The sequence below is a fragment of the Eumetopias jubatus genome, unplaced genomic scaffold (assembly GCF_037043125.1).
Source record: "Eumetopias jubatus isolate StellerSeaLion01/CBP00866 unplaced genomic scaffold, mEumJub1_p1.0 scaffold_2, whole genome shotgun sequence".
NCBI lineage: Eukaryota > Metazoa > Chordata > Mammalia > Carnivora > Otariidae > Eumetopias > Eumetopias jubatus.
In genome coordinates, this window is record NW_028274808.1 from 154,452,076 (window position 1) to 154,461,689 (window position 9,614).

Genomic DNA, 9,614 nt, shown 5'->3' on the forward strand with positions numbered 1-9,614 from the left:
CCCTATCAAAATACCAACATCATTTTTCACAGAGCTAGAAGAAACAATGCTAAAATTTGTATATAACTACAAAAGTCTAGAATAGTCAAAGCAATCTTGAAAAGAAGAATAAAACTGGAGGTATTATACTCCCAGATTTGCAGATATACTACAAAGCTGTGGTAATTGAAACAGTATGGTACTGGCACAAAAATAGACACATAGATCAATGGAACAGAATAGAGAGCTCAGAAATAAACCCACAAATCTATGGTCAATCAATCTTTGACAAAGACAAGAATATGCTGTGGGAAAAAGACAGTTTCTCCAACAAATGGTGTTGATAAAATTGGATATCTACATGCCAACGAATGAAACTGGACCACTTTCTTTCACCATATGGAAAAATAAACTTAAAATGGATTAAGGACCTAAATGTGAGACCTGAAACCATAAAATTCCTAGAAGATAGCACAGGCAGTAAATTCTCTGACATCATCTATAGCAACATTTTTCTAGATAAGTCTCCCGAGGGAAGGGATACAAAAGCAAAAATAAACTATTGAGACATCAAAATAAAAAGCTTCTGCACAGCAAAGGAAGCAGTCAACACAACAAAAAGACAACCTACTGAATGGGAGAAGATATTTGCAAATGTAGGAGATTAAGAATATACTTATCATGATGATCACTTATTAATATATAGAATTGTAGAATCACTATATTATACACCTGAAATGAATATTACACTGTATGTTAACTACATTGGAATTAAAATTAAATACTACACACATACATACCACACCCCATAACCTGCTGAATATGCTGAGAGAGCAGATCAATAGCAGAACAGATATATGGGAAGATGTCATAACTGAATGTGGGCACCCTTCCATATGGAAAATTATAGTTTAAGACATGACACAGAGTGATCTATATGCAGTAACTGGGTAGTACATTTACAAAGATCAGAAAGAAAAATGACTATTGACATAAAAAAAAAGGTTAAGACCTTGTAACCAAAAGTGCTGTCTATTTTGAGAATCCAAACTGAGACTAATGTTCTATTTTCAGTAGTTTTATTAATCTGATAACAATTACGTAGAACATCAGAGAATTATGAGAAATAGAACTACCATATGAACCAGAAATTCCACTTCTGGGTATTTATTGGGAGAAAATAAAAACACTAACTTGAAAAGTTATCTTCACCCCCATGTTCACTGAAGCATTATGTATAGTAGCCAAGATATAGAAATATCCTAAGTGTCCATCAATAGATTGATGGATAAAGAAAATAGAATATTACCCAGCTATAAAAAGAAGGAAATTTTGCCATTTGTAACAACATGGATGGACCTTGAGGGCATTATGCCAACTGAAATGAGTCTGATAAAGACAAATACCTTTTGATCTCACTTATTTGTGGAATCTGAAAAATGAAACAAAACAAAACAAAACCCAGATCATAGAGAGAGAACAGAATGGTGGCTGCCAAATGTGGGGGGTGGGAAGTAGGTGGTGGGCAAAATGGGTGAAAGGGATCAAAAGGGACAAATTTCCAATTATAAAATAAATAAGTCAAAGGGATGTGATGTACAGTATGGTGATTATAGTTAATACTGTATCAAATATTTGAAAGTTAAGAGAGTGGGTCTTAAAAGTTCTCATCACAAGGAAAAAAACTGTGATAGATATTGACTAGACTTACTGTGGTGTTCATTTTATAATATATATATAAATATCAAATAATAATCTGTACACTTGAAACTAATGTTATATGTCAATTATATCTCAAAAAAAAAAAAAACACTAAAGAAATACCCTTCTAATCATAAACTATTCCTCTTCCTCCAGAAAAAAACGTACTTCTCTTGCCTAGAATCACACAAACAAAATTCTCCCATTTCACTGGAGCTCCAGGTAATAGGCTTTTCAAGAACTTGGAAGAGGGAATTTTCCATCCTGGTTATTGCCTTTACAGTGTTCTCAGTTGCCAGTACGAGGTGATGGGCACAGGTTTAAGCCAGTTTTTGTGGTCATGGCTGAATAATAAGCCTGAGATGCTGTCCTTCTTTACTACAGAGCCCTGGACACTCACCAATCCACCAGCTTTCCTGGGTATACCTATTATATGCAGGTCTTTAGAAAAACAGGTCACTTCCTTAGGTATTTTTTAACAGTATTGGAGTGGAAAGTTCATATTGAAGGCAAAACTAATAAACTTCTGATACTACCAAAGCCAAGGGACTTGACCAAGGTCACAGAACCCAGAGGGCTAAATTCAGGATTTAATTACATTAACCTGAGTTAAAATACAAATTTTTCAGGAAGGCTAAATTCAGTGGGACCTGAGAAGTACTGGTCTACTCTGTTGCTCCTCTGCAACTTGCACATTTGGCTCCATATCTATCTCATATTCCTAGATAGCAGCCTACTCATACTGATTTCTACGCCATTACACAGGATGTTTCGTATGCTTCTGATGCTCTGTCCAGTCCCCACCGCTTCACCTAGCTGATTGCTGGCCACTCTTTTGTCCTCAGCATTAAAAAAAGAAAAATAGTGTCAACCTACTGGACGGGGGATAGATTATATGTCCACTCTATTAATACATCTGAATACATGCATATGTATAAACCTACACAGGTACATGTTTGTTGCACACAAACTGAGTGTGCATAATTCAATCAGTCAAGCTTCAGCTATAGAAACTGACCAGCAGGAGTCATAAATTAAGAGGTCTATTGGGAGAATTAGCTTGAAGGATTGCAGGGGCTGGGTAGGAAAGTCCCAAATACACCAGGCAGGTTCAGGAAAGGCGGGCTGGAACCCTGCTTGGCCATGGCTGAAACTATATCCATAGATGCAATTTCTTCTTCAACAGGAAGCCTCAGCTCTGCTCTTGAGGCATTTCAAATGATTAAATCAGGTCCATTCAGATTATCTGGGAAAATCTCTTTTCCTTAAAGTCAACTAACTGTAGATTTTAATCACATCTGTGATTAAACTTCTTCACAACACCTATATTAGTATTTTATTGACTAAAGAGGGACTGTAGCTTAGCACAATTCACACATTAAAAAATTAGGAGTCAATATTATGTTATAGTTACTTAATGCCACATCTCTTTTCCTCAATATTGTTAGCACTTAATGTCCAGGATTGAGTGTTTGGATCCTTGGATACTAAAATATTACAATGAATGAATAAATATTATTACAATTATACTAAATATTCATGAAAATCACTGAAGTTGTGAATCACCTGTTTTATATAACTGAATTCATTATCCAAACATATTTACTCATATATTTAGTGGTTTTAATTTTTAATATAAGCATAACTTATTTTTTAGCATCCTGGGGGAACTATTTTATTATAATGCTATTTTTCTCTGAAACATTTAATATATATGTATGTGTAAATATATTCATACATATATGTGTACTAATCTGTTAGTTTAAGCTATTAATATACATTTTATTCCTGTCTTATGTTATCAGCCAATGAGAGCTAGTAAACAAAACTGTTATACCTATTTTTGGTCAAAAATTTTCTTGCACCATACCACCAACACTTAGGAAATGAGTAGTAGATTCAGCTGTCTTAAATTCAGTAAGATGTGGAGTCTCTGCTGTTTACTGTGGCTTCCTGTTAATATTTTCTAATTTATCACTTTTGTACCATAGTGTCTGAAAAAAATTTGTACTAGTGATAGTATAATGGCACTATTTAGTGAATCCAAAAAGTGAAGTTCAAAAGATTCAAGGAATATATAGCATACACAGAGCTAAAGTTGAATTGGAGATTGGGGAGTTACCAAATTCCCCATACATGCTAGAGATTCAGGAAAGATCATTTCTCCCAGGAACATTATTAATTATAGAAAATATAGCTAGGAACATCTATGGTCTAAGGCATGTCATTTCCTCAGTAGATTCAAAGAAATGAGAAGAGTGACCACCAATATGCCAAGCAGAAACTCAGAGCTAATTTACTAAGAGTTCCTTACCCCTCCTCTGACTCCAGGCAAAATATGATATGCAAGTCCTGAGACATTTTTAATGTGAACACTGTTCTTAATGCATTTGGTGCTAAATGTTGGGTGAATAGGGAAAACTGTAACAGAGTAGTTTATATCCTTATACAATATCAAAACCAAACTGTAAGTTCAAAGAGTAGTCACCTGAGATGTGAGCATATGATATCTGTCAACAGCACAGTTAGGAGAGCAGCAAAGGGGCTTTCATCAGAACATACTGTAATGTGCAAAAGAGAGGTACACATAAGAAGTAGAAAGAGGCGGGGTTGGATCTGATCCCAAAGGAAGGGTAGAGTTTGCCTAAACAAGGAGGAGGTGGAGCCTCTGGTTGGGGGGAAGAAGTATTATGCAGACTTCAGGGTCCCTAGCAGAACTTCAGACTGCGAATAGGGCAGCCTGGTTACTGTGGAAGATTCGGGTACAGAATAGTAGGTGATGAGGCTGGAACAGTAGGCTGTGACCAAACTGTGAAGGAATATAAATATCAGGAAACACAGTTGGAATTTATCCTGATAGGTAATGATTCCTGAGAGAAGCATCAGCATAGTGAGTGGTGACAAGAATAATTGAACACAAGAATTTGAGAGAACACTTTAACTTAATAAATGTATCAGATGTATCACTTACTGTAATGGACAGAATAAAATGATTTATTTTAGTGCTGGTAGTAACACATGAAGGCAGTGTTCTAATGAAAATGATTTGGTTTAATGAATTAACTTGTAAACCGACTGGACAAGATATATAATGCTATGTCAGGTATTAAGCTTTGCATACTGCCACTTTTCAAAAAGTGAAATGTAATAATGGGACTTGTCAAGACTCTGAAGTAATAAATGTCATTAAACTCAAGAGACAAGGAGATCGCTTTGCTTTCATTTGCCCAGGGTCCTGAAGTCCCAGTTTCTGAGGAAAACCTAAAAGCCTGTTAATAAATTTATATTTAAAAGAATGAATACATTAGTTAATGCCTGATTCAGGTCTCCCCATCATTAAGGACAGGGAGTCTGTCTTACGGTGATTGGTCTCTCAAAGATGTATAGGAAAACACCCCTCTCCTAATTACTGAATTAAAGAGAATTCACTAGCATTAGTTTAATCAGTACCCTGTAATCAAATCAGGCATGAAATCAAGTTTTGATTATATATTATTCTCCCTATTACGAACAAATTGCCAAATCACTGGAAACGCCCCTAAGTATGGGGGAGGATGGCAAAAGATGGGGGAGGCGAATGGTTTATTTAGTAAAACAGAGAAATACAATTAAATTTCTGTGAAATTTACAAAGGTATTCAGCCTTTTTTGGGGAGGAACTTTCCTCAAAGTACTTACATTACTTCCTATAACACATCTATAAGTCTACACTAAAGGGCTGCCACCAAGTAGAGAAAAAAATACTACTTGTTTTCTAAGAAATCTCTTCCAAAAATGCTTAAAAATATAGTATCTTCTTTTAAAGAAAGGAAAGGACTTTCTAGTTTTCTGTAACTATTCTTATTTAATCCTCCAATTAAAAGTATTTCTTGCTACTGCATTATTTTTCCTGAGTTTTTATGGAAAAAATGGAATCTTTATATACCATCTTCTACTGTAGGGTTTATCATGATTACAGTGAAATTAAATATTATTGAAGTGATAAAGATAAGCTTTTATTACATCTCTTTCATATAAATTTTCTAAAAGTTTAGTAAGCTCTTATTTTCAAAACAGTTTCTCGTACTTGCAAATGATTCTGTCTGTGCAAGATTTTTAGTTCTGAGAAGATTTTTAGTTCTCATCGTATAAATGACAATATAATTGAACATATAATTCTAGGAATATTTTTCTTTGCCTTCAAAATTTGGATATAACAATATCTTCTTCTGATAAATAGAAGAAATTGTAGGCCAAAAATTTCTCTAGCCACTTTCAGTCAATATCCTTTTATTTTTTAAATTATTGTCACTTTTCAGGCTAAATATTTTATTCTTGTCTTTCACTTTCCACAGTTTGTCCTGTTGCCCCTCTCTGTCCATTGATCATTTCTGTGATTTTCTCATTAAATCATTCCAGTCAGAGTCCTCAACCATAGTCTTCTGTAAACAAATTACAAATTATTCTTTACCATATATCTCTACTTGGAATAAAATGCCCGGTAGGAATAATATGATTTTGGAGGGTCAATTGTGTAAGTTTTCTTTATGGATAGCAGAATACTCAATTCAGTGTTTTGCATATAATTGTCCTACAAAAAAATTCTGTAACTCAACAAATGATTAAACAATTGGTCTGCCAATCACTCACCTTTTCTATTTTCAGTTTTATAAAAAAAATAAAGTTAGTAATAGATGCAAATTTTTTTCTAATTTTTAATACCATGATTTAATAGTGCATACTTGGTTATGCTGAAAAATTGTATATTGTTGAATTGATGCAGAAGCACAGTATATCACCAATAATTCTTTTTTAAATTGAGTGACTTGATGTGTCAATCAAAAATCTTGTCTGATTTCTAGGTTTGAAAAGATTTCATTTATTAGAGCTCTGCTAGCCTGAGAAGGAACTTTTTCCCATCCTTAGTACTTGCCTTGCTGGCATCTTGAACAGGTAAAGTATATTAATCCTGAAATGGGAAAATGGTTTTTATAATGGTGATACAAAAAACAAGTTTCTGGAATCAAGCACCTCTTGATTTTGCATTTGCTAATTAGTAGCTGTTATAACGAGGATATTAATCTCATTTTTCTTATCTGTAAAATAGAATGTACCTTTGTCATAGGATTGTTGTAAGAATTTAATATGTAAGAATTTAATAATAATAATTTAATATTTAATTTACTATGTAAATTAAGAATTTGGCATGGTGATTGGCCCTAAACATGACTTTACCTAGAAGAAAACAATATTTTTATAATTAACATTTTTCTTTTTATAAAATCACTTTTAATAGGAGGATTAAATAAGGATAGTTTTATTATTATTTTTTTAAAACCATAGACTTATGGTTTTGTGTTCAGATAGAGTACCTATACTAGGTTCCTTACAAAATGACTTACAGGAGCAAATTCTAAAAATCCTCCCATTAAGGTTTTCATGAGAACCTGAGTTAGAGAAGTAACTAACCATGACCTTACTATCAATTTCTGTGACCTATGACAGACTAAGCAAATGGTCGTTTTCAAAATGAGCATATAGATATTCACTGGTCATTTTAATACCTATTGTACAGCTACTTACTTTCTCTCACCTACCTACAAGGGCTTTAGATTTCATGTTATCAGGAATTGTAAAAATACATAAATAATAAAAAATGTTCCATTGGTCTTTCAAATATATTTAGAAACATACTAGTACTATAAACAGAAACATTGTATTAGAATATCATTCTAAATTTTGTATAGAAGAGTCTCTTAGATTTTTCTTTTTTCACTTTGAAAAATGGCTTAGAATCCCATGGATAGTGCCTTAAGAAGCCACAAGTTTACCACCCATTTTTAAGTTTTATTAGCATCTAGTAATGAAACTTGTTTTTTCTTTCCTCTTGTTATACTTCATATTGATAACAGGGAGGATCCTGCCAGCCATGCACAGCCCTACACCCACACCAGTTAAATTCTTTCTACCTGTCACATAAGCTAGAATTGCTGAACTGGAAATTTCTCCATGTACAGAGATACTCTTTTGAAGCATATTATGACATCAAATTTAATGTTATTTTCAAGTAGATTAAGGTTCCTCGAGAGGGTCTATATTGATAAACAGCCTACTCTTGTAGAGATGATGGTTTTCTATTAAAAAAAGTAAAAATCAAGCAATGCTCATATTTGGATGCAACAAACACCTCCCTTTCTATATAGAATTTTCAAAGACTCCACAGGATCCCTGCCTTCATGAGCTCTGCAGTAGCAGGCCTATTTACTCCTACTGTGGCAAGCATATGTCTCCAATGTTCACATACGGTTTACGGCTTTGTCAGGCATCAGTTGCAGCAAATGTCTGCTTTTCTGTATTTGATTATACCTTTTGTTCATGCTTTTCCTCAAAGCTTTTAAGTCAGAGGTTCTCAAGGACTAACAGGAAAGGGCAAATGGAAAGCAAGATGTGCACATGGCTTATATTCTCAGATCTGGTCTAGCTGATAACATGGCTCACCAGATCAGGGATCACTGGGTTTTCTATTCTTTGAACCCAATCCAAATATACTTGGAATAAAATAGCCCTCTAAATTGGTTAGTTAATATGAACACATTGGTAGCTTTACTTTTCTTAGCAGACATCTATTGAGATTTTTTACTCTCTTAGCATAGGCTATCCATAGGATAATGAGTACATGCACAAATTCTTAGGATTTTAACTTTAGCATCCTATTGGATTTATATGTAACAATATAAAGCAGCTAAAACCTCCATGTTGACAAAGACAAGATTTCTGTTACTATTGGTTACACAACATTTTTGATTCATTTAAATTATCAGCTCTTCCTGTAGGCTAATGTTATATCTGCCCTATTTTAGACCTTGATCTCTTGGAAACAAAACCTGAGGCAAGGAATATTACTAGTATTTGATTGAGAACGTACAATCCCAAGGCAACAAGAATGAGGGAAAATGGAAGATAAAACAGGAAAGCATGGATAGCAATGCAAGTGGTAGTGTACTGTCAGAATATAGAAGAGAAAAAAATCTAATAAGTCTTAGAGGTAGAACAAGATTCTTTAAGGAGAAGATAGTTAACTCAGTCAAGAAGGATAAAAATGGAGTTAAACAGGTGGATAAAGTAGAAAACTCATTAAAAGAAGTTACACCAGATTGTTAAAAACAATTGGAGGAATGATAGTGTTTGGCATTTCACAAGATCAGCAAGATGTTTTATTTGAGAGAATGGTAAGAGTTGAGACTGGGGCCTTGTGAGCTCAGCTTAAGAATTTTAGTTCGATCCCCAAGGCAATGAGGAGCCACTGAAAAATATTCAGACAATGACAATACAGGTTCTGAGTTTTGGAATATCACTCTACTTGTTGCATAAAATTGGAAGTATCCAGACTGTGGGCAGACTAGTCAGGATTTTGTTGGGTAGAAATAAGAGAAGACCAACCAAATGAGAACAAGCAACGGCTATTTATTCAGGCCTTGTCCACAGCCAGGGAATCAGCCACTGTCACTTGTACTTAGGCAGAGTCTCAAAGGCAGGCAGATGGGAGGGCAGCGGAAAAAGGGAAGCTTCAGCTATGACCTTACAGGAGGCTATTGGCATGGGTAAGTAGAAGGTGTTCTAAATGGAAGCAAGGAATCCTGTGTGATTGGTTAGGGTACATATTTAGCTTTCTCTGGTTGGTCCTAAGTCAGAGCAGAGACAAAAATTAGGAGAGGTGTCAATTAACCAAGTCCTGCCTATTTGGGGCCAATGTTATAGAAGCTATTGTTTAGCCCCTTTACTGTTACTAGAGACTGTGTTCTGACTTCCTAAAAATCTGACCTATAGTAGGCTGGACTCCTGAGCTATTTTTTGTACATAAGAGGGCTGGTTTCCTAGGGAGATTGCTGCAGGTTGTGAGACAGAGTTGTTTTTATACATGGCATGGCCATTGCCAATTTATGCATTTAGTCTCTC